This window comes from Quercus lobata, chromosome 7, assembly GCF_001633185.2.
Source record: "Quercus lobata isolate SW786 chromosome 7, ValleyOak3.0 Primary Assembly, whole genome shotgun sequence".
Lineage (NCBI taxonomy): Eukaryota > Viridiplantae > Streptophyta > Magnoliopsida > Fagales > Fagaceae > Quercus > Quercus lobata.
The window spans coordinates 7,331,933-7,333,444 of record NC_044910.1 but is presented as its reverse complement, the minus strand read 5'-3'; positions in this window follow the sequence as shown (position 1 = coordinate 7,333,444).

Here is a 1,512-nt window from a genome sequence, read left to right as displayed (position 1 = left end):
CAAGCCTTAGCACAACCACTCCTACTCCATCTCATATGAGACCTCTTGGGACCGAATCTAAACTTTAATGTTTTGAAGAGCTTGAATTGCCAACTTTTTTTGGAAAAGCCAAGAAGTGAATTCAAACATTCAAGCTTGTTAGGTATTTTAAGTAAAGCACCCATGAAATTCCAAAAATGGTTAAATATATCTCCTCAAAATCTTAAGTGGGTCAGCAAAAATTTCTGGAAAGATAATTTGGGTTAAAGGGATATCACAAATCCAAACTCAAACCCGGGTATTGAAATTAAATAAACATGAAGTAGTCTGCGGTGGAACTCAAACCCATTACATATTTACCAAATGTTTGCAAGACTCCAAATAAAAAGGAAATCAAAACGGGTTGAAAGTTGAAACTGCAAAGGGTATATAGAGTTTCTGGATTTTCATACAAAGCACAAGAATTTCTACGAAGAAGTGCAAAATTATCAACTTTCACATATATATATTACCATTTTCTTCAAAACTTTTAATAAATATATATATATATATATATATATATATTTTTTAACGTATTAGTAAATGTTGTCAGGTATTTTTTTATACATACAATATTCTCAAGGAATTATTAAAATTATTCTAGATAATGATCATACTTAGTGATGAGGAGAAAAATCACCCTTGTCCAAAAGAAGAGAATGCCAACTTCGTCCATCAAACCAACTTCATCCATCAAGCCAACATCGTCCATGTGATGAACGACTACAACATACATTAAATGAGTTCCCTGTAAATGATATGAGTAATGGTTAATGCGCCAGACAAGAAGAAGCGTAACTGACGGACCAACGAGCAGAAGACTATTGAAGTCTATTATGCTTCCGCATTCATTACTGATGAATTATTAAGATTTTCCATCTCTTTATGGATGAATTAAATGCTATTCAATGTAAGGCATAGCGTATAGACATCAATGAATAACAAAGCCATAAAAGACATTCAATTCCTAAGACAGCTATGGAATAATGTACAAGCACCAACAGATTAATAGCCGTTGGCAAATAATAAAAGCCAGCCATTAATATCAACAACTCCATATCTCATGAATGTAGATATTCATTTAGAAGACAAGGGCTATAAAAACCCACATAAACCAAAGGCAAAGGTATACACAATTCTGATCCCAAAAACTATTCTCAAGTTGAATTCTTTTGCAATATACTTCAATTGAATCTCATTCTAACTTAATCGTCAGAGGGTGTTTGGCAACTGCCATATCGGTGTATCCATATTTCTCCATCTCATATCTCATTGCAAGTTCGTCTCTCTACAAAGCCAATAGCATCATCCATCCGTATTGACAAGGAGAGAAGAACAACATTAAAAGCTATAAAGCCTAAGAAGAATAGCACCAACAAGTTCGTCTTTGGACAAAGCAAATGCCTTCATCCCTCTGTATCAATGAGGAATTCAACTAATAATTTTTTGCATCATCAGTTTGGTGTCGTCTGTGGGAACATTTGCAAAGCCATA